The 24,660-nt window shown below is 45.3% G+C and overlaps 1 protein-coding gene across 5 annotated transcripts in view; it reads right to left on the bottom strand.

The window, feature by feature from the left end:
- Window positions 1-24,660, bottom strand: part of FBXO42 (F-box protein 42) — a 124,352-nt gene that overhangs the window by 50,975 nt on the left and 48,717 nt on the right. The window lies entirely within an intron of this gene.

Genomic DNA, 24,660 nt, shown 5'->3' with positions numbered 1-24,660 from the left:
TAACTCAAGGGCACGGTCCGCAATAGCAAAGGGCGCAGCAGCTAGTTCCCTTAGCCCGAAATATGATTCAGGACCCAAACTTAGGAGAAGAAACTAACGGTGCACCCTAGGAGAGTAAAGGAACACTGAGGATGTGCGGATAAGAAATGATAGGGTGTTTCTTTTAGCTTTGATACAAGACAGTTCACTTAAGAGGATAATAAATGTTCTAATAACAAGCTTAACTAGTGTAATACCAAATACAAGGCAATATTTAAAATAGGAAACATCGAAACAGATCTGAGGAGCTAAAAACTGAAAACACTCTAAATACCCATCAACAAGAGAACAGATAGACCGTGCTACGTTCATACGAGAGAGCCCTGTTGGGGAAGGAGCCACAGACACTCGGGGGCGAATCCTGACGCGGAGCGAGAGGCAGGATAGCACATACTACATGTCCAACCTGAACATGAGGCAAAAGCCACTGACGTACAATATCTTAAAAACTGGAAAGAGTGACCGCAGCAAGAAGAACACGAGTCAAAACTCACGAAGTTGCTCCTGACACAATGCATCTGCCAAATTAGCTACGATACTGCAACGCGTCCTAACCGAGTGGCTGCTGGCGAACCGATGGTGATGGACAACTGGGGGCTACTGAGAAGCAGGGGAGCGGCCTAAATGCTCACGGTCGGGAGAGGGGAGCGGTGGCAGAGGACGGGCAGCAGCAATCCCCGCCATTCCTCGGAAGCAGGCAGGAACTGGGACGGGTTTACAATAAACTGTGTTAAATAAAAGACCCTAGACAGCCACCTCTGCTCTGCTGTGAGTGAACTCCGTTCCACGTGCTTAACTTGCTAGAGGAAGGCCTTTCCATTTTCAGCCCTAACTCCTAGGCTGAAGAGCACAGTCACATATCAAAGTGACTGTGCTTCCCAAGGTGATCTACACACTCGATGGAATCCCTATCCAGTCACCAACGGCATTTCCACAGAACCAGAACAGAGTTTCTTAAACTTTGTACAGCGATATAAAAGATCCTAAAAGACATAAAGGAACAGCCAAAGCAATCTTGAGAAAGGGAAACGGAGCTGGAAGAAACAGGCTCCTGACTACTCTCTACGCTACGACGCTACAGCAATCAAACCAGTGCAGAGCTGGCACAGCCCAGAAACACGCAGGTCAATGGAGGGGACAGGAAGCTCAGAAGCAAACCCACGCCCCTCCGGCCACTGCATCTAGGGCAGAGTGGCGCTGGGAAAACCGGACAGCTATATGTAAAGAGATCAGACGAGAAAACTCTTCACCACCACGCAGGAAAACAGACTCAAAATGGATCAAAGATAAATGGAAGACCAGAAGGAAAACACGGTCAGACCACCTTTTGACATGAATCATAGCAATATATTTTTCAAGCCATCTCCCAGAGTAAGGAAAATAAAAACAAAAGTAAACAAATGGGATTTAATTAAATTCAGTAACTTTTGCACAGCAAAGGAAATCATAAACAAAATGAAAAGACAACCCAGAGAACAGAAGGAAATGTTTGCAAATGATGTGACTGACAAAGGGTTCAGTTCAGTTCAGTCACGTCCAACTTTGCGACCCCAGAGACTGCACCACGCCAGGCTTCCCTGTCCATCACCAATTCCAGGAGTTTACTGAAACTCATGGGCATTGAATTGGTGATGCCATCCAGCCATCTCATCCTCTGTCGTCCCCTTCTTCTCCCTCATTCAAACCCTCCCAGCATCAGGGTCTTTTCAAATGAGTCAGTTCTTACATCAGGTGGACAAAGTATTGGAGTTTCAGCTTCAACATCAGTCTTTCCAATGAATATTCAGGATTGATTTCCTCTATGATGGACGGGTTGGATCTCCTTGCAGTCCAAGGAACTCTCAAGAGTCTTCTCCAACACCACAGTTCAAAAGCATCAATTCTTCGGCGCTCAGCTTTCTTCACAGTCCAACTCTCACATCCATACATGACCACTGGAAAAACCATAGCCTTGACTAGACGGACCTTTGTTGACAAAGTAAAGTCTCTGCTTTTGAATATGCTGTCTAGGTAGGTCATCACTTTCCTTCCAAGGAGTAAGCGTCTTTTAATTTCATGGCTGCAGTCACCATCTGCAGTGATTTTGGAGCCCACAAAAATAAAGTCTGACACTGTTTCCACTGTTTCCCCATCTATTTCCCATGAAGTGATGGGACTGGATGCCATGATCTTCGTTTTCTGAATGTTGAGCTTTAAGCCAACTTTTTCACTCTCCACTTTCACTTTCATCAAGAGGCTTTTAGCTCCTCTTCACTTTCTGCCATAAGGGTGGTGTCATCTGCATATCTGAGGTGATTGATATTTCTCCTGGCAATCTTGATTCCAGCTTGTCCTTCCTCCAGCCCAGCGTTTCTCATGATGTACTCTGCATATACGTTAAATAAGCAGGGTGACAATATAGAGCCTTGACATACTCCTTTTCCTATTTGGAACCAGTCTGTTGTTCCATATCCAGTTCTAACTGTTGCTTCCTGACCTGCATATAGGTTTCTCAAGAGGCAGGTCAGGTGGTCTGTATTCCCATCTCTTTCAGAATTTTCCACAATTTGTGGTGATCCATACAGTCAAACTGTGATGCTGGAGAAGACTCTTGAGAAGCCGTTGGACTGCAAGGAGATCAAACCAGTCAACCCTCGAGAAAATCAACCCTGAATATTCACTGGAAGGACTGATGCTGAGGCTGAAAGCTTTAATACTTTGGCCACGTGATGTGAAGAGCTGACTCATTAGAAAAGACCCTGATGCTGGGAAAGATTGAAGGCAAAAGGAGAAGGGGGCATCAGGGGATGAGATGGTTAGACAACATCACCGATTCAGTGGACACAAATCTGAACGAACTCTAGGAGATAGTGAAGGACGGGGAAGCCTGTCGTGCCCCCATCCATGGGGTCGCAAAGAGTCAGACACGATTGAGCGACTTAACAACAACACAGTCAAAGGCTTTGGCATAGTCAATAAAGCAGAAATAGATGTTTTTCTGGAACTCTCTTGCTTTTTCGATAATCCAATGGATGTTGGCAATTTGATCTCTGGTTCCTCTACCTTTTGTAAAGCCAGCTTGAACATCTGGAACTTCACAGTTCATGTACTGCTGAAGCCTGACAAAGGATTAGTCTCTAAAATTCACAGCTCATGTGGCTCAAAAAAAAAAAACCACAAAAACCCAAGTGAACAAAGGGCAAAAGAGCTAAACAGACATTTCTCCAAAGAACACATAGAGACAGTCAAAAGGCACATGAAAAGATGCTCAGCACTGCTAATTATTAAAGAAAAGCAAATCAAAACTACAACAAGATATGATCTCACACCACTCAGAACAGCCATCATCAAGGGAAAGAATCCACAGGGAATTCCCTGGTGGCCCACTGGTCAGAGCTCTGTGCTTTCACTGCTGTGGCCCTGGGTTCAGTCCCCGGCCAGGAAACTAAGTTCCTGCGGCACGGTCAAACAAACAAAGACATCTACAAACGGTAAACGGTGGCGAGGGCTGGAGACGAGGAAGCCCGCCTACACTGCTGGTGGCAGCGTCACTGGTGCAGCCACGAAGCACAACAGCAGGGAGGCTCCTTACAAACTAAAAACAGAGCTTCCGTGCGCTCCAGCAATCCTGCTCCCGGGCATGCACCCGCAGAAAACACAGTGTTCACTCCAGTGTTCCCGGCAGCACTGTTCTCAACAGCCAAAGCACGGACGCAAGCTAAGTGTCCCTCAGCAGACGGATGCATGAAAAGACGGGGCACACACCTGCCGTGGACTGCTCCTCAGCCGTGAAAAAGAATGGAACAGTCCATTCATAGCAACCTGACGGGCCTTCCCAAGCCAGCCAGGGAAAGACAAACGCCACATGATGCTGCTAACGTGCAGGATCTCCAAGAAAAATGATACAAATGGACTTATGTACAAAACAGTCACAGATTTAGAGAACAGACGCACGGGTGCCAGGGAGGAGAGGGTGGGGAGGAAGGGTGCACTGGGGCTCCGGATCTGACCTGCACAAACTGCTACATTTAAGCTAGACAACCAACAAGGCCCTCCTGGGCAGCACGGGAAACTGCTCAACGTTCTGCGATAACCTAACTGGGGAAAGAATGTGAAGAAGAAGACAAACATTCATCAGTGGGCCACTTTGCTGTGTACACGAAACCGACACAACACCGTTAATCGAACACACTCCAATGTGAACTCCAGAAAAGTTTAACAAGAGCGCGGGGACTGCGCCTTGGTGGCACAGCGGACAGGAACCCAGCTGCCCATGCAGGCGACGTGGGCTGGACCCCTGGCTGCGGCCGATCCCACACGCCCTGGGGCAGCTAAGTCCCTGCACCACGAGTGCTGAGCCCACGCTCCTCCACAGGAGAAGCCGCTGCAATGAGAAGCCCACGAACCACAAGAAAGAATATCCCCCACTTGCCTCAACCAGACAAAGCCCGTGTTCAGCAACAAAAGTCCAGTGCAGCCCCCCGTTAATCAACTGATTTAAAACCAGTACAGCTGCAGAAAAAAGAACTCAGAATTTCCTGGCCCCCAAACTTTTCTCCCCTCAAAAAGTGCCTTTTTTTCTACTGGGAAAGAAAAAAATCACTTTTCATAATCCCTCTTAACTCTTTTCCTTGCAAGTTGTCATTTTTTATCTCCCATTAACTATATTCCCTCATTTATGGACTGTCTCATATTTTTAACCCTCAGTCAGCTCTGAAATTCACCAAGGAAAAGAGTCCAGAGAAACAGACCCCTTGAGTTTGGCCGCATCTCTCACGTCTGAATTAAACACAGCATCTGAAACACAACTGCCCCCTAACGCATCTTGACAGACTGTGCGCTGAGGGTCTGCTTCTGAACAAACCCAATCAATGAAGGCTGCAAAAGGTTCTTTCTATTACTATTTGTTCCCCAAGCAAAATAAATCTGTTTGGCTCAATAAAAAAACTTCTGACTCTCTTTCCAAATCTTCTCAAAGTACAATCAGCAAGCCTAAATAAACGGACTCACGTTTTTGTTTAATCCCCAGTTTTAAGCATTCAACCTGAATGAACTGAATTTTCTCAACTGAATTTTCAGTTCAACTGAAATTTCTCATCATCCAACCATTCCACTGTCCATTACAGCATCAAACCCGACGCCCCCGAGGGCGAGCCTGCCAGCTGGGTCTTCAGCACAGGTGCTGAGGAGAGCACACAGGCGCGGGCCCAGCACCAGCCTGCAGCCGGCCACAGCCCCTGCTAGGTGCTGGGACCGCCACTCATACTCCCAGAGGAAGCAGAGCCATTCTGAGACGGTGCTTCATTTTCCATGCCAAAGGATGCCCCGCAAAACACGCCACATGAACTGTATTAACTCAATGACTGCAGTTTTCACGAAAGTCTTTAAAAGAAATCTTCCTCGCTCTTCACATTTGTGTTAGGCCTTCTTAGTTTTCCCAAAGTGACCAAGTCTTTGGGAGAAACCACAAACTGAAGCTAACTCACTAAAATCTGAGCTCCTTGAGAGCAGAGATCATTGCCTAGGCATCTTGTCTTCCCAGCACTAGACATTCAAATAGGGGTGAAGCTCATTGACATTTCTACTCACAACATGCTTTGCATCATTTTATAATAGAAATTACATGAAAAATATCAACACATTCAGGAAACAGCAGATCCTACCCTTATTATATGCCACTGGATGCTGTCAAGATAGCTTACTGGTCAGAGAGAATATACCCCTCTGGTTCCAGGAATTTTGCCCTTTAAAAAGCAAAGACATCACTGTCAACAAAGGTCTACATAGTCAAAGCTACGGTTTTTCGAATAGTCATGTATGGATGTGAGAGTTGGACCATAAAGAAGGGTGAGTGGCAAAGAATTGATGCTTTTCAACAGTGGTATTGGAGAAGACTCTTGAGAGTCCCCTGGACTGCAAGGAGATCCAACCAGTTAATCCTAAAGGAAATCAACCCTGAATACTCATTGGAAGGACTGATGCTGAAGTTCCAATACTTTGGCCACCTGATGCGAAGAGCTGACTCATTGGAAAAGACCCTACTGATGCTGGGAAAGATTGAAGGCAGGAGAAGAAAGGGACGATGAGAAAGGAGGATGAGATGGTTGGATGGCATCACTGACTCGATGGACATGAGTTTGAGCAAGCTCCAGGAGTTGGTGATGGACAGGGAGGCCTGGCGTGCTGCGGTTCACGACTGAGCGACTGAACTGCACTGAAGTCTCTGAGTCTGGGAGATGTGGTTGCTGTTTCTAGCTATAATGCTGTGTGACCCAAGGTAAGTCACACAGAGTTAAGATAGGAAAAATCTCTCTACCTCTAAAAAATGAAAGTTTTCCATCTACTTCATAAAGATTCTACAAAGACAGCAGATGACAACAAACTAATCTGAACTTATTGGAGGAAACAGATTAACTTGTGAAGGGTTAAAATCGATTCAAAGAAATTCAAGATGGGAATGAGATTACTTGGTTATCCATGTAACAATCACTGCCCAAAACAGTATGTGACCAATTGTACTTTTGGTTTCTACAGAACTAGACATGTGACAATCCTCTTGGAGTTAACACACTTTCTTTTCTTAGGAAAATCAGAATATACTTCACTTACCTAAAAGAAAGCTGAACATTTAAAATGTAATCAAGTTTATTCTCCACCATCTCAAAAGGCGAAACCAATGCAACTAAGGAAGAAACTTGATGATGATGGTAGAACCAAGCACCAAGGCTTTAAGCGCTGAGGCATTCCGGACTGAGCGGAAAGCACCCACAGTCATCGGTCAGCGTGAGGACGAAGCTGCGAGGACGAAGAAGCAACCCCAACAGACAGCGTCAGGAAACCTGCGAAGTTACCCACCACTGTCACACTAAGGTGAGCTAAGGGTTAAATACTATTCTTGCAAATATAAAATACTGCTGAATGAAGATTTGCAGACCACAATACGATCCAATCTAAGATGATAATGTCTTCCTATTTTCCACCATTATTATCATCACTGTACTAGATCAAATGAAAAAGTTACAAAAGAAAAACTGGCAAAAGATAAAATGTATCTTACTTCACGCACTCAGAAAATACCAATGGAGCATTCAGTTCAGTCGCTCAGTCATGTCCGACTCTTTGCAACCCCAAAGACTGCAGCACGCCAGGCCTCCCTGACCATCACCAACTCCCCGAGCTTACTCAAACTCAAGTCCATTGAGTTGGTGATGCCATCCAACCTTCTCATCCTCTGTCGTCCCCTTCTCCATCTGCCCTCGATCTTTCCCAGCATCAGGGTCTTTTCGAATGAGTCAGCTCTTCGCATCAGGTGGCCAAAGTACTGGAGTCTCAGCTTCAACATCAGTCCTTCCAATGAACACCCAGGACTGATTTCCTTTAGGATGGACTGGTTGGATCTCCTTGCAGTTCAAAGGACTCTCAAGTGTCCTCTCCAACACCACAGTTCAAAAGCATTGATTCTTCAGTGCTCAGCTTTCTTTATAGTCCAACTCTCACATCCATACATGACCATTGGAAAAACCATAGCCTTGACTAGATCCCATGGGAGTCACAAAAAGAAGATATGCCGCCAATTCCTCTCAGAGAGATTAACCCAGTAAGAGCCAGAGACACATGGAGAACGCCAACACGAGACAGACTGTGGCACCAAACAAGAAGTTCCAGCAGCTCAGGGAAGGAAGGGATGGCTTGAGAAGGGAGTTACACAGAAGGAAGCCTTTGGGCTTGAAGAATAGGCTTAGAGTTAGTCATCCCAGAGCGTGAAATGGGGGAAGGTGGGAAGATGAAAGAGTTTTGAGTTACTGTCTCCTGTACCAACATTCTTTGTCACTTACAGAATTACTTTCAGGACAAAAGCGCAAAAGCTATTTTTTATGTGATGGGCACTTTATCACAAGTGCAAATGACTTAATATCTTACATACATTAACAGAGGTTCATAATCTGCAGACTCCTTAACTCCTGACAGTCGATATTTTCACCAAAAAAGTCTAGAAATAGAGAAATTTGGCATAACTACTGTTGCTATTAGCAAACTGTAAGCTATTTTGACAAGGAAATTCAGAGAGCTGTTTCTAAAAAGCATTCCAAGTTTAATAACAGATATCAGCTACAGTGAGGTTCTTTTCTAATGGTTAACTCATCTCTCTGTGTTATCTAAGAGTCCTTTTAATGAAATAGAAAAATGAAGTGTTTCCCCCAAGTACCCATCAGGATACTTTCTTATCACTCTTTGCAATGGCTGATGTTAAATGAAAGCGGTTCATGACTATCAGAGAGCAGAGATGCGCCAGTTCTCAGGCCCACGCCCCGTATTCATATGCAGCCAGCAGATTTCACTGCGTACAAATAGCTGAGGAGAATGTACTGGTTTCAATCAATGAGGATATTCTAGGTTCTGAAAATTCCATATATTCTAGGTTCAGCAAAATGTTTCATGTGGTATAAACTGAATAAGTGTAACAGAACTTTAATACCCAAATTTGTATTTTGTGAGAGCTTGAATTTTTAGATTTTAAGTAGTAACATACAAAGGACAGAACAATCTAATTGTATAATTTAACTATAGCACTGATGTGAGACAAAAGGCTTTCATCGGAAGTTCAGTATGAATCAGAGGTGAGAGGGTAGGTGCATTAAAAGGTGTGGTCCTCTAGGCTTAGAAATTATTTTTCTCTCGAAAATAATCATTTATGAAAGACAATGCAGAAGAGGCAGATAGCCACACTGCAACAGCAGTGAACTGCATCAGACCGGAGCCGACCACACCAGGCTGCAGCGAAGCTCACGCAGGCACCTCTCCTTCCGCCTTCCGCAGCACTGAAGACCTGCCTTCACACCAGCGCTTACTGCACCACTGCCCGCCGCCGCCTCCTCCTCCCTGGGGCACAACAGGAAACAATTCATTTCTTGTATCCATATACACACTCAGCAAAAGACTGCCGAATGAATAAGCAGACAAGTCTCAGGAATTCATTTCAGAGTCAACAACAAAACCTAAATGTTCACTTCTAGATACTGTGATAAAAAACAGAAACTTCCTATCAAAAACTTAAGTAAAACTAATAAAATCAGAGACTTCAGACAGCTAAAAGCAACTAGAGAGTAAAAATGGGGCCTAAGGACTTCCCCGGTGGCCCAGTGCTGAAGACTCTGCACTTTCCCTGCAGAAGGCGTGGGTTCCATCCCTGGCTGGGGAACTAAAATCTTATAAGTTGCTTGGTGCTGCCAAGGAAATTTAAAAAATAAATAAATAAATAAAAGATAGAATGTACAGTTCCTAAAAGTCATTGCTATAGTTAAAAGGCTCTGACTTTTCCTGCCGGCCTACGCCCTCACTCTGGCAGCAAGGGAGGAGCAAGGGAAGCCCGCTGCCGGGGCTCTCTCAGCCTCTTGGGGAAAGGCTCTACTGCAGTGGTTCTCAGACCTCTGAATCTCACAGATCAGCAAGCGTTCTGGACTCATATAGGGCCAACGAATTTTTATTTTCCTGAATACGGCAAAAAAAAAAAAAAAAACAACCTGCAAAACGCAAAAACAAAAAAACTACACACACACACACACACACGTCCTACCACCTGATCATCAGTTTCATAGAAAGGTGTTTAAAGATTCAAGCTGGAAAATCATAATCTCTGAATAACAGCTTTTACTTTCAAGAAAGGAAACCTGGATTTCCCTGGTGGTACAGTGGTTAAAAACCCAGCCGCCGATGCAGGGGACACAGGTTTGATCCCCCCTCTGGGAAGAGTCCAGATGCCACAGGGCAACTAAGCTCACACACCACAGCTGAGCCCACGCAGTGCACACGCGCCCCAGGGCCTGTGAGCCACAGGACCTCTCAAAAGTGAGAGAGACGCCCTCGCACGTGGCCAGAGAGCAGCCTTCCGCCGGCCGCAGCCAGAGAAAGCCTGCGCGCAGCAACGCAGACCCAGCGCAGTCAGAGAGGAGAGGCCTCACAAACGCACGCACGCACGCACGCCGAGACCCTCAGGGCAGCGCGAGCCTGGACCCGTACTCTCGGAACTGCGGTCTCACTACTCGCCACGATCTTAACATTTCAGTTCACTACTTATTTCGTTTGTGAAAAAAGTCCACAATTTAAACAAGTTATATAGTCTGAACTTATTAAAAGGCTAATTTAAATTAAAACTCCCAGCATGCTGGGAAACCATTTCCTAACGCTAGAAAAAGAGACAATGACGGCTACTGGGAAGAATGCATGCAAGATGAACGTGACCTAATTCCTTCTAGAAATAGCTTAGCTGATCTTTTGTTTCATTGGCTGGTAAAGTTATAACGCTTTTTACTCATGTATTTCCCCTACTAAATTCTTAAGGTCTATATTTCTAGCAAGACATAACTGTAGCACTTTTCTTCTTTAAACTACAATGAAACATATCAATTCTTATTACTGTTATGTAGGGGTGTTGCAGTGAAACTTACAATTTCAAACTTTCCACAGAAGCCAAACCTTAAAGCATAAGATGCTATTTTATGCTACATTTAAAAAAAAGAAAAAGAAAGAAAAGAATAAAAAGGAGCAAGTCCAAACCTCATTCCAAAATGATTGAAGTTGGAAAACTCTTCAGGATCCAGAGGAAAGTCTACAAAATAATAAAGAAAACAAAACTCTCCCCCGGGGTAAGGATGGCTAGAGCAATCACCACTTCACAGCTTCAGTTTTAAGAAGGGCTAACACCTTTCTAGTTCACTCATCCACTACACAGCTATTTCATTGGAAGAAACACATTTTTAAAGATTTATTATCATTTTTGGCTGTGCCATACAGCTTACAAGATCTTAGTCCCCTGACCTGGCCCCTGCAGTGGAAGCGCTGAATCCTAACCCCTGGACCAGTAGGAAATTTCCAGAAGGAATAACTGTTTCACAGAAGAACTGAATGATATCTGTATACTCATGTTCAGAGCAGCACCGTTCACAACAGCAAAAAGGTGGAAGCAACACAAGTGCCTATCAGTGGCTCATGGACAAATAAAAGGCAGCAGACACGCAACAAAGGAATACGAGCCACCTGGCACAGGAAGGGATGGCTGACACGCGCCACAAGGAGACGCCGGAAGACACCACGCCAAGCGAAGCAAGCCAGGCACACCACTCTGACTCCACGCGGCACCCAGAGCACTCAGGTCATACAGCTAGAGAGCGGCAGCCGCCAGGGGAGGCAGAGGCCGGGGAGACAGACAGAGGCCAGGGAGACAGACAGGGGCAGGGAGACAGACAGGGGCCGGAGAGACAGACAGACAGGCCAGACAGACAGACAGGCCAGGCAGACAGACAGAGGTCGGGGAGACAGACAGAGGCCAGGGAGACAGACAGAGGCCGGAGAGACAGGGGCCGTGGAGACAGGGAGCTACTGCTCAACGCGCACGGAGTTTCAGAGGAGGACAAAACATGCTGGGATGAATAACCCAACAATGTAGATTGCTCAATGTCACTTGACTATAGGTAAAGATTATTAAATGTTAAGCTTTGTTACATACATTTACAATTAAAAAGCTGCACAGAACACAGATGCACAGTTTTTTTAAAAGTTAATCACTGTGTAGCCACATCTAAGTCAGAAAACAGACCACCACCAGGGCCTTTAGGAGCCTCTGAGGCCCTGCTCAGCCTTGTGTTGCTGTGGTTCAGCTGCTCAGTCGTGTCCGACTCTTTGCGACGCCATGGACTGCAGCACGCCAGGCTTCTCTGTCCTTCACCATCTCCCGGAGCTCACGCAAACTCATGTCCATCGAGTCGGTGATGCCATCCAACCATCTCGCCCTCTGTCGTCCCCTTCTCCTCTGCCCCCAGTCCCTCCCAGCATCAGGGTCTTTGCTAATGAGTCAGCTCTTCACATCAGGTGGCCAAAGTACTGGAGTTTCAGCTTCTCACCATCAGTCCTTCCAGGGAATATTCAGGGCTAATCTCCTTTAGGATGGACTGGTCGGATCTCTGAGCAGTCCAAGGGACTCTCAAGAGTCTTCTCCAATGTTCACAAGCATCAATTCTTTGACACTGAGTCTTCTTTATGGTCCAACTCCCACATCCATACATGACGACTAGAAAAACCATAGCTTTGAGTATACAGACCTTTGTTGGCGATGTCTTTGCTTTTTAATATGCTGTCTAGGTTTGGCGTAGCTTTTCTTCCAAGAAGCAAGCATCTTTTAATTTCATGGCTGCAGTCACCATCCACAGTGATTCTGGAGCCCAGGAAAACAGTCTGTCACTGTCTCCACTGTTTCCCCGTCTATTTGCCACTGGTGACGGGACTGGACACCGTGATCTTAGTTTTCTGAAGGCTGAGTTTTGAGCCAGCTTCTCATTCGCCTCTTTAGCTTTGCCTCCTCTCAACCTTCGCCCTGACGCATCCAGAAGCGCCACTTCCCTGGCGGCTCAGATGGTGAAGAATCCGCCTGCAGTGCGGGAGACAGGGTCCTGATGCCCAGGCCAGGAAGGGCCCCTGGAGAAGGAGACCGCAACCCACGCCAGTGCTCCTGCCTGGAGAAGCCCATGGACAGAGGGGCCCGGCAGGCTGCGGCCCACAGGGTCGCAAAGAGTCAGACACGGCTGAGCGACTGACACTCTCACTCCCAACCAGAAGCAGTCACCATGCTGTCGTGTTTATCAATCTCTTGCTTTTCTTTACAGCTTCACCCCGTAAGGATGGCACACGGAAAATACACTGCTTAGGTGCGGGACAAGCTGCAGCTCACTGCAGTGTAAAATCTTGTATGAGTCAGTCATAATTTATCTTTGTTGAATGAAATCAGTTACTTCTTATGAAATAACAAGCACTTATAGCTTCTCTAGAATAGTGGCTTTCAAATTTTCTTGACAGCAACCACAATAAGAACATATATTTTACCTCACAGCCCACCCACATATATACAGATACATAACGAGGAAAAGGTTTCACAGAATAATACCGTCACAGTAAAGCACACTGGTATTTTCTATAGCATTTATCGTTTAAGAAGACTGTTGGTCAAATGCCACTGATCTGTCTTCATTCTAATGGGCTACAAGCCCAGGGTGAAAACCAGTTCTCTAGAGTACATATTTGGGTGTGAAGTTGCTGGGTGTGGGTTATACATATTTACTAGATGATGCCAAACTGTCTTTTAAAGTGAGTGTTCCAATTTACACTCCCACCTGCCGTGTATACAGCTGTTAATTTTAATTTGATTTTAAAATCATAAAATGGGCTTTAAAAGCTTATCAGGGGCTTCCCAGGTGGTCCAGTGGTTGAGAATCTGCCTGCCAACGCAGGGGGCACGGTCCGATCCCTGGTCCACAAGACCCCACAGGCCTCAGGGCAGCTGAGCCTGTGCCCCGCACCTCCCGAGCCAGGGCCCCCGGTCAGCGCTCGGCAACCAGAGATGCCACCGCAGTGAGGAGCCCCCGCACGGCGAGCGGGCACAGCCCCGCCCGCCCCAACTGAGGGGAGCTTGTGGGCAGCAAGAGAGCCCCAGCGAAGCCAAGAACAAGCGAAAACCACAAAAATAAACAGCGGCAACTGCGGCTTCATTTAAGAAAAAAAATCAAGTATGCATCTGGCCTTCTATTCATTTTGCACAGTATCTTGATTATCTGAGAGTTTATAAATATTTGTTGAGTTAGGTGGCCACCAAGACCCAAGCCAACATTAGATAAATAGCACAGATAGCTACTACTTTCCACCACTTCACAAGTCACAACTCTCCTCATTAATAACTCGCCTAATTAAAACTCGTATCTCACGTCTTAATTCTAAATTAAAACTCGTATCTCACGTCTTATTTCCAGGACTTCCAGAAGAGCGCAGGCAGAGACAAGAGCACGAGAGCCGACCAGGGCTGGCTTAGGTGGGAGACACGCCTTGAGGCAGAGCGTCCGGGAGTGAGTGAGAGCTGCCAACGCCAACCGCCTTCTCTATGCGTCCTGTCATACCGTGTCCAGATGGAGAGCGTGACGGCTAAAATTCTTTAACACCCTGATTTAAGGGTCCACATTTAAAAGGATGGAGTGAAGGAAATTAATTTCTATCTCTGACTTTCTTTAAATTTGCTATAATCTCAGGGAAACTGATTCTGCATACTCTATCAATTATCTGGTTTAAACAAAAAAGAAGAAGTGTCAAAACATGGCACTGTGTACCACTTTTATAAAAATAAGCAGACTGTGCAAAATACAAATGTATTCAAAAAAAGACTGTAATATTAAATTCCAGGCAGAAAGAAATATGCGACGGTGAGATTCTGTACTTGGAGCCAAAGGTCAACTGCATGGCCTGTTCTGAACGGATGGCGTTCTAGGCAGAATCTCGCCCACTTGTCCGCGCGCGTGTCTGGCGGTGCTGCTTCTGCACGAGCTTGTCTCCAGGCGCGGCGAGCAGGCGCCTCAGCTCCAGGCGGCGGGCTCCTCCCTGCAGGGGGGCTCCTCTTCTCGGGGCGCAGAGGCTCGAGGCCTTGCAGGCTTCAGGCTCGAGAGCTGTGGTGCACGGGCTTAGCTGCTCTGAGGGATGTGGGATCTTCCTGGACCATGCATCTAACCCATGTCTCCTGCATTGGCAGGGGGATTCTTTACCACTGAGCCACTAGGAACAACAGCTGACTCTGAAATACTCTTTTTAAAAAAATTTTATTCAAATATAGTTTATTTCCAATGCTGTATTCGTTTCTAAATACTCCTTCAAAGAAATCCATAAGTAAGAACATGCTATAAAACTGAATACCCGCAATTTAACTGCTTCACATTACTACTTCAGATCAGTTTACTCATTTTAAAATCAAACTGACATACACTAACAGAGTTCCCAGCCACACAATAAAAGTATCATACAAAAGAAAGATAATACCTAGTTTGTTAGGAGTTATATACTTCTGTTACTTCTTTTAAACTGCAAACCATAATCAATACTTCAAAAAGGAGGTATGTTAAATGGAGAGTACATAAAGATGAGCTAAATAGACAAACAGGCATGCATTAACATTAAACTTCTCCGGAAGAAAGTAAATATATTACAGAGAGTTTCAGGGTGGGAAACAGTGATCTTGAGAAATTATCAAGGAAAAAATATTTGAAAAACACTGTCATACGTAACTGTACAGCAAACAGGTGGCATAACACCACAGAGATGGAAATTAGTTCAAGCAGCTTTAAAAAGCGGTATTTCTTACTACACATCATTTGTGTGTTATATTTTAAGCACAAAAAAATCCATAAAAAAGCTGCATTCAGTAGTCTTACTTATAGTAAAAATATTGCCATCATCCTTTTTTTTAAATTCTACAGGTACAGTGAAAAGCAAATAAATAATAATGTTCACTCCATTAAAAGCTAAAACCAAAACAAAAAACAAAACCAGATACAAGCATAGAATTAAAGAGATAAAATACGACTCCTACAGTTATCAACATGAATCAAAAGTATCAGCAGGAACTCACTTTTTCCTCTCTTAAAAGAAAGTATTTCCTAGCCTGGTTCATTGAAAAAGATTCAGAACACAAACAATGGCGTCTCAGGAGCAATGAGCACCCGGCCACCTGGACTGTGGTCTCTATATAGCATCTTTCCACTAGAATGAAGAAGGTCTCCTTCAAGAATGGCTGTTTCGCCAAGCGGGGTAGGAAACGCACAAGAAGAGCCTGGGAAATCTTCTTCAGCCCCAGAGCAAAGCGGCTATTGAGGACAGAAGCAGTCATACCAGAAGGCACAGGGCCCAACCTGAAGGCACCCCACACCCCTAAGAGAAACCACCTGAGCATAAAAACACAAACCCTAAGGAAACTATTATGCATTTAAATGTATCAAATATATTAACATTTGTCAGTTAAAATGACAGCAAAGAAAACTCACTGGTCATCAGGAGAGGCTGCTAATGGATTAACTCATGATTACTTAAGCTTAACAAAGGGAAAGAACCAAGTTCTTTTCCTGTCTTTCCTGTACTAACCATAACCAAATAGTTAATACAAGAACGAACTTTGGGAGAAATTCTACCTAGATGGAGAAGGGATGACAGAAAGTCACCATTCTGTAAACTCTGATAATTTGTAATCAATGAAGGGTGATTGTTACATAAGCTATTATATGAAAGACTGATGGAAAACATTCTAATGAGAGAGATCAGGCAATAAATGCCATCTGAACCTAGAGCTCCATCTGTGAGCCCACCCGAAATCACGCCTCATGAGTGATATGATGGGAAGTACGCAGAACTGACTGTGAAGCGTGCTTGTTCTAAAATTTTAATTGAATCATGGCTCTAAATCACACTAAAAAGACTAACTGCTGTGGCCTTCTGCCTGAAGGCAATTTTTGGACCTCAGTAAAAGTGAGGGAAAGCGGAAAGAGCCAGCGGTTTCTGAGTTGAGACAAACAGCAGAGTTCAAGGATGCTGAAGAGGCTGGACCACGTGGGGCAGAATTCCAGAAAGGAAAGAAGTCACACAAAAAAAGAACTCCAGAAATGTCTCGTGTCCTCCTAAATCTTTCACATACATGGTGAAACTCCACAAAATCAGGAAAAGAATTACAAGGAAGTTGTAATCTGACCAGTTCCCACAGCTCAGAAGCAGAAGACACTCAAGTTCCACCAAGTCAGACTGCATAGTCCTTGGTGGCCATCTGGAATACGCAGTGGAGACCCCAGAGAGCTCACCCCAGGGACAGGGCTAAACTGTCCCCGAATTGAGGACTATATCCACCTTCAGTTCAGTTCAGTCGCTCAGTCGTGTCTGACTCTTTGTGACCCCATGAATCGCAGCACACCAGGCCTCCCTGTCCATCACCAACTCCCGGAGTTCACTCACATTCACGTCCATCGAGTCAGTGATGCCATCCAGCCGTCTCATCCTCTGTCGTCCCCTTCTCCTCCTGCCCCCAACCCCTCCCAGCATCAGAGTCTTTTCCAATGAGTCAATTCTTCGCATGAGGTGGCCAAAGTACTGGAGTTTCAGCTTCAGCATCAGTCCTTCCAAAGAACACCCAGGACTGATCTTTAGAATGGACTGGTTGGATCTCCTTGCAGTCCAAGGGACTCTCAAGAGTCTTCTCCAACACCACAGTTCAAAAGCATCAATTCTTCGGCGCTCAGCTTTCTTCACAGTCCAACTCTCACATCTGTACATGACTACTGGCAAAACCATAGCCTTGACTAGACGGACGTTTGTTGACAAAGTAATGTCTCTGCTTTTCAATATGCTATCTAGGTTGGTCATAATTTTCCTTTCCAAGACCTAAAAACAGGCCTCAAAAAGATGAAACTGATCAGTTGGCAACTTAACTGCCTGCCAAAACACTCTTTAAAGAAAGACAGCAAAGCCAAACACTTATCCAACACCCAACCAAAAATGACTAGATGTGCCAAGAGAACTCCCCCACCCACCGAAAAGACCCACACTAAGAGAAAATCCAGTCGATAGGAAAAACCCTGAAATGGCTCATGGAAGACGACGACAAGGACCTTAAAACAGCGATAAGCAGTATAGGGGCTTCCAACGCAGGAGGTGCAGGCTCTGTCCCTAACTGGGAAGCTAACAGCCCACATGCCTCGAAGACACCCTCAACCCCGCGAAAAAAAAGACAAGCAGTATTGTAACAAATTCAATAAAGGCTTTAAAAATGGTCCACATTAAAAAAAAAAAATCTAGGGCTTCCCCGGTGTCCCACTGGTTAAGAATCTGTCACGTAATGCAAGGAGCACCGGTTCCATCCCCAGTTCAGGAAGATGCCACGTGCTGTGGGATCAACTAAGCCCACGAGCCACAACTACTGAAGCCCACGGGCCTCAGAGCCCGTGTCCTGCAACAAGAGAAGCCGCCGCAGTGAGAAGCTTACACTCCATTCATGCAACTAGAGAAAGCCCGCACGCAGCAACGAAGACCCAGTGCAGCCAAAGTTAAAACTGATGAATACTTTTTTAACAAAGAAGTCAGACTTCCTTGGTGGCGCAGTGGATAAGAATCCCCCTGCCAATTCGGGGCACAAGGGTTTGACCCCTGGCCTGGGAGGAGCCCACGTGCGAGGGAGCGACTGAGCTCGAGCGCGACAGCCAGTGAGACTGCACGCTGCCCGCACTGATGCCGGCGCGCCGGAGCCGCGCTCCGCAGCTAGAGGAGGGGCCCCGCACAGCCAGAGAGAGAGAGAGAGAGAACACGCTGTTACGCTCGCGCAGCTAAAGGGAAGCGTGACCGTAATAGAGAGAGAAGAGATATTCAAAGTGAAAACAAAAAACTTTCAGAAATGAAAATATATAACAAGAAAATGTCAGGGCAGATAATTAACAGCAGATCGGAGAAGGCGGAAGGAAAGGATAGGTGAAACTTTATAGCAAAGCACAGGTGAAACTTAAGACATGGGCAACACAAGCGATCCAAAATGAAACAGAAAACAGCTAACAGCCTCACTGACATTTGCAACAATATCAGGCCGCCTAACACGGTTGTGATTGGAGTCCTGGTGGAAAACGGAGACTGAGCCAGGTGGAGATCCTTTTTAAATGGTGAGAATTTTTCCAAATTTGATGAAAACTATAAACCCAGGGTTCCAAGAATCTAAACAAACCAGGTAGAATAAAACACACACACAATGATAGAACCAGACTAAAAAGCACATCATAATCAGAGTGCTGAAAACCAGTGGCTGGGAATGACCATCAGCAACTACAAAAGCCGGGGGTCAACGGAGTGGCATCTTCTAAGCGCTGAGAGAGAGAACCAAGGTGGGATTCTATACGCATGGCGATACCCTGGATGTGAAACAGAGACACGTCCCAACAGGCAAGGCGGGAACAGTGTAACGCTAGCACGCCTGCAGGACAAGAACTGCTAGAGGAAGTGAGACACCCGTTAGAAATCTGAGTGCACAGACGCTAATAGCTGAGGACACAGGGAACAACAGACACATGGGTGAGCATGAGACTTCTGCTTCCTCGCTTTAGAAATTTCCCTGAAAGTTACCTGTTTAGAGAGCACATAATATATTGTGAGGTTTACAACACATACAAATAAAATGCAAGACAACAATGGCACAAAGAATGGGGAACAAGAAGAGTACTGGCTCTTACCTGTGAAGAGGTATGGCCTCATACCTTGACTAACAAACAGCTGATAAACTGAGAGTGCGTCCTCTAGACTATGACGCGGTTGCCATCTATATTGTGAACCCTAGAACCACAAACACACCCAAAAGTACAGCTAATAAGCCAACAAGAGAGAGAAAATACACTTTAAACATAAAGGTGCAGAGAGGCTAAATGTCAAAGGATGGGAAAGACATAAGGGAAACTGAAGCATTCGAAAGCTGCAATGTCTGTGTTAACACAACACTGCTGCTGCTGCTGCTGAGTCGCTTCAGTCGTGTCCGACTCTATGCGACCCCGTAGACGGCAGCCCACCAGGCTCCCCTGTCCCTGAGATTCTCCAGGCAAGAACACTGGAGTGGGGTGCCATTTCCTTCTCCAGTGCATGGAAGTGGGAAGGGAAACTGAAGTCGCTCAGTCGTGTCTGACTCTTCGAAACCCCATGGACTGCAGCCCACCAGGCTCCTCCGTCCATGGGATTTTCCAGGCAAGAGCACTGGAGTGGGGTGCCATTGCCCTCTCCGAACACAACACTACAGACTTCAAAACATGGAACATTACTAGGAAAAAAAAAATAGGACATTTCATAACAATTAAGGAGTCAACTTATCAAGAAGAAACAGCAATCCTAAATGTGTACTTCCTGGATAAGAACTGCAAAACTCAAGAACGAAATACCTTCAAGATACAAAACTTAAAGACAGCATATGGACATTAGTGACACAGCAGGATATCTTGACTTTGCTTTAAAATACTCCACCACTCCTCTGTCCAAAAGTGGGGAGATAGATAAGACAGTTAAAACGTTAGTAATTTCTGAAGCTAAGGGATAAGTACACGGAGATTCCCCGTATCATCTTCTCTATTTACGCAAGTATTTGAAATTTTCCATTATATAGTTAAATGAAGAAAGAAAAAAGAGCTTACAGAACCACCAAGCACTAATCACAGGGGCAGCAGCAGGAGTGCAGATGAGCCCGGCGGCAGGGCAGGCACAGAGCCGCGGGCGCAGAGGATGGGCTTGCAGAGAGCAGGCGGCGGCGGGCGGGGCAAACTGCAAACCACACGGACCCAGGGTGAAGCGGGCGGCCGGGGGGGGGGGGGGGGGGGGGGGGGGGGGGGCGCGCTGCTGCGCGGAACAGGGGCTCCGCCTGCGCTCCGTAAGGGCCGAGAGGGGCAGAGCGTGGCTGCGGGGAGAGGGAGGGAGGCCCAGCAGGGAGGGGATAGATGTGTTCATTGTTCAGGTGCTCAGTCGTGTCTGACTCTTCGCAACCCCGTGGAGGCAGCACGCCAGGCCTCCCCGTCCTTCACTGTCTCCCCGAGCTTGCTCAAACCCATGTCCATCGAGTCGGTGGTGCCACCCACCCATCTCATCCTCTGTCGCCCCCTTCTCCTCCCACCTTCAGTCTTTCCCAGCATCAGGGTCTTTTCCAATGAGCTGGCCCTTTGCTTCAAGCTGGTTATAGGTATACATATAGCTGACTCACTTTATTATAGAGCAGAGACGAACCCAACATTGTAAAGCAATTATACACCAACAGAAATAAACGAATAAAAGGGAGGCAGAACTGAGTCCAACCCCAAGTCTGCTGATCCCAGAGACAAAACCAAAGATGCTCCTGGGAATTCGCTGGCAGTCTAAGGGTTTGGGCTCTGCGCTTCCACTGCAGGGGGCACGGGTTTATCCCTGGGCAGGGAACTAAGATCCGACAAGCCACACAGTGGGACCAAAAATTTGAAAAAAACCCGGAATACTACGAGGTTGTAACAGAATGATGTGCAGCTGCTGAAAACCGTGGCAAAGCTGAGTCTACCACGAGAACCCTCAACGGGACCATTCCAGTAAGCAGTACTTTTGTAAAATATGAGTAAAAACAGACTAGAATCACAACTGCCTGAAGAAATTACAGGTAAACCACACTTCAGAGGTTCTTTGGGCTTCCCCAGCGGCCCAGTGGTAGGACTCTGGGCTTCCGCTGCAGGCGGCACAAGTTCCATCTCTAGTCAGGGACGTTTTCCATGCTTCGAGGTGTGACCAAGAAAAAAAAAAACAGTGGTATTTTCAAGGTTCTTTAAAATGCCTTAGTTAGTTTTCTTATTGTGGGTACCAATAGTACCTATCTCATAAGCCTCTGTGAAAATTAAATGCTTTAGTATATGTAAACTCTTGGAAAAATACAAGGCATATAGTAAATACTCAAATATTCCTTGTATTTTGCTTAACATTCTATTTGCCAAAGATAATGGTTAAAGTAGAACATTTTAAACAAGTTAGTAGTGAAAATAAATTTGCTTTACCATATATACGAATTTTATACCAGAAGACATGCTTAATGAAGCTACCTTTAAGAAAAGCAGTTGTATACTCTGAAACAATAAATGAGATGAATCAATGCTTTTAACAAGCACAAGAATGTAAACATATTTAGTTTTATTTCAAACTGTAAATTCTGTCACACAATGAGGCAAAAATTACTAAAATAAAAATATGCATTTTACAACTACTACACAATAGAAGCCTAGGAAAGAAATTTCCATAAAAAGCAGCACCACATTAAGAGGTCCAAAGGGAGATAGAACAGTCTTATGGGGTCGGTTTCACTTGATTTGGGCTTCCAGTGAGTAAAATCCTTTAGCCAGAGAACACTGGAGATGTCTTATAAACACAAGGCATCCACAGAGAAATAATGATATATAGGTATATGCATCTTTCTAATGTCAAGTAATCATCCCATAATTACGAATCTCATGCTGTTATAATTAGAATTTCCTGAAACTATTTTTCATCATGTAAAACCACACACTAGTAAAGTAATGCTCAAAATTCTCCAACCCAGGCTTCAGCAATACATGAACCATGAACTTCCAGATGTTCAAGCCGGTTTTACAAAAGGCAGAGGAAACAGAGATCAAATTGCCAATATCAGCTGGATCATTGAAAAAGCAAGAGAGTTCCAGAAAAACATCTATCTCTGCTTTCTTGACTATGCCAAAGCCTTTGATTGTGTGGATCACAATAAACTGTGGAAAATTCTGAAACAGATGGGAATACCAGACCACCTGACCTGCCTCTTGAGAAATCTGTATGCAGGTCAGGAAGCAACAGTTAGAACTGGACATGGAACAACAGACTGGTTCCAAATAGGAAAAGGAGTACGTCAAGGCTGTATATTGTCACCTTGCCTATTTAACTTCTATGCAGAGTACATCATGAGAAACGCTGGACTGGAAGAAACACAAGCTGGAATCAAGATTACCGGGAGAAATATCAATCACCTCAGATATGCAGATGACACCACCCTTATGGCAGAAAGTGAAGAGGAACTAAAGAGCCTCTTGATGAAAGTGAAAGTGGAGAGTGAAAAAGTTGGCTTAAAGCTCAATGTTCAGAAAACGAAGATCATGGCATCTGGTCCCATCATTTCATGAGAAATAGATGGGGAAACAGTGGAAACTGTCAGAGTTCATTTTTTTGGGCTCCAAAATCACTGCAGATGGTGACTGCAGCCATGAAATTAAAAGACGCTTACTCCGTGGAAGGAAAGTTATGACAAACCTAGATAGCATATTGAAAAGCAGAGACATTGCTTTGCTGACAAAGGTCCATCTAGTCAAGGCTATGGTTTTTCCAGTGGTCATGTATGGATGTGAGAGTTGGCCTGTGAAGAAAGCTGAGCGCCGAAGAACTGATGCTTTTGAACTGTGGTATTGGAAAAGACTCTTGAGAGTCCCTTGGACTGCAAGGAGATCCAACCAGTCCATCCTAAAGGAGATCAGTCCTGGGATTTCTTTGGAAGGACTGATGCTAAAGCTGAAACTCCAGCACTTTAGCCACCTCATGTGAATAGTTGACTCATTGGAAAAGACTGATGCTGGGAGGGATTGGGGACAGGTGGAAAAGGGGATTACAGAGGATGAGATGGCTGGATGGCATCACCGACTTGATGGATTTGAGTTTGAGTGAACTCCGGGAGTTGGTGATGGTCAGGGAGGCCTGGTGTGCTGCAATTCATGGGGTCGCAAACAGTCGGGACACGACTGAGCGACTGAACTGAACTGAACTGAAAACGTACCTTCTTTAGGATCTGAAGTAGCTCAACTGGAATTCCATCACCTCCACTAGCTTTGTTTGTAGTGATGCTTCCTAAGGCCCACTTGACCTTGCATTCCAGATGTCTGGCTCTAGGTGAGTGATCACACCATCGTGCTTATCTGGGTCATGAAGACCTTTTTTGTATAGTTCTTCTGTGTATTCTTGCCACTTCTTATTATCTTCTGCTTCTGTTAGGTCCATACCATTTCTGTCCTTTATCGAGCCCATCTTTGCATGAAATGTTCCCTTGGTATCTCTAATTTTCTTGAAGAGATCTCTAGTCTTTCCCATTCTACTGTTTTCTTCTATTTCTTTGCATTGATCACTGAGGAAGGCTTTCTTATCTTTCCTTGCTATTCTTTGGAACTCTGCATTCAGATGGGTATATCTCTCCTTCTCTCCTTTGCCTTTAGCTTCTCTTCTTTACTCAGCTGTTTGTAAGCCTCCTCAGACAACCATTTTGCTTTTTTGCATTTCTTTTCCATGGGGATGGTCTTGATCCCTGCCTCCTGTACAATGTCACAAACCTCCTTCCATAGTTCTTCAGGCACTCTGTCTATCAGATCTAATCCCTTGAATCTATTTGTCACTTCCACTGTATAATTGTAAGAGATTTGATTTAGGTCTTACCTGAATGGTCTAGTGGTTTTCCTTGCTTTCTTCAATTGAAGCCTAAATTTGGCAATAAGGAGTTCATGATCTGAGCCACAGTCAGCTCCCGGTCTTGTTTTTGCTGACTGTATAGGGCTGTTACACCTTTGGCTGCAAAGAATATAATCAATCTGATTTCGGTGTTGACCATCTGGTGATGTCCATGTGTAGAGTCTTCTCTTGTGTTGCTGGAAGAGGGTGTTTGCGATGACCAGTGCGTTCTCTTGGCAAGACTCCTTTGCCCTGCTTCATTCTGTACTCCAAGGCCTGTTACTCCAGGTGTCTGCTGATTTCCTACTTTTACATTCTAATTCCAAGAAGATAAATGAAAAGGACAGCTTTTGGGGGTGTTAGTTCTGGAAGGTCTTGTAAGTGTTCACAGAACCATTCAACTTCAGCTTCTTCATCACTACTGGTTGCGGCATAGACTTGGATTACTGTGATAGTGAATGGTTTGCCTTGGAAATGAAGAGAGATCATTCTGTCATTTTTGAGACTGCACCCAACTACTGCATTTCGGACTCTTGCTGACTATGATGGCTACTCCATTTCTTCTAAGGGATTTCTGCCAGCACTAGTGGATATAATGGTCATCTGAGTTAAATTCACTCATTCCAGTCCATTTTAGTTCACTGATTCCTAGAATGTCGACATTCACTCTCGCCATCTCGTTTGACCACTTCCAATTTGCCTTGATCCACGGACCTGACATTCCAGGTTCGTATGCATATTGCTCTTTACAGCATCGGACCTTGCTTCTATCACCAGTCACACCCACAGCTGGGTGCTGTTTTCACTTTGTCTCCATCCCTTCATTCTTTCTGGAGT

Source organism: Ovis aries, chromosome 2 (genome assembly GCF_016772045.2).
Source record: "Ovis aries strain OAR_USU_Benz2616 breed Rambouillet chromosome 2, ARS-UI_Ramb_v3.0, whole genome shotgun sequence".
Lineage (NCBI taxonomy): Eukaryota > Metazoa > Chordata > Mammalia > Artiodactyla > Bovidae > Ovis > Ovis aries.
Note: the sequence above shows the minus strand (reverse complement) of the source record. Positions and strands in the feature narration are given on the sequence as shown.